Genomic DNA, 431 nt, shown 5'->3' with positions numbered 1-431 from the left:
ATTTGAACATAAGGTGAAATGTAAGAGGAGTTACCACTTGTAAAATGTTAATCAAGACGAGATCAAGTGACATCCAAATTCACTTAGAATGATTGATAACTGTAACATTATACACAGACGTAAGATTGGAGTTTCATATATCAAAACACCTCCCCTGTGATCAAGCAGGTGTTATGTTGGTAAACTCTTAATTATATGTATATCATCAGTGCTAATTATATGTGTGTGTATCTAAAGATCCTTAATAACTGCAATGGCTTCCAGGTGCTCCGTTACACACGATTTGCATTTCGAGTGTTCATTTGCTCTTCCAAAAATTCTTTGATTTTCCTGATATTGAAATTACTTTTTATCTCTTTTTAATTTTACACATCTGGTGAAGAGTTTTTCTTCGTATCGAGTTGACAAAAAATGCTACTGAATTTATATGC

Source organism: Penaeus monodon, chromosome 22 (genome assembly GCF_015228065.2).
Source record: "Penaeus monodon isolate SGIC_2016 chromosome 22, NSTDA_Pmon_1, whole genome shotgun sequence".
Classification (NCBI taxonomy): Eukaryota; Metazoa; Arthropoda; class Malacostraca; order Decapoda; family Penaeidae; genus Penaeus; species Penaeus monodon.
The sequence above is the reverse complement of the archived record's forward strand: the minus strand, read 5'-3'. Positions refer to the sequence as shown.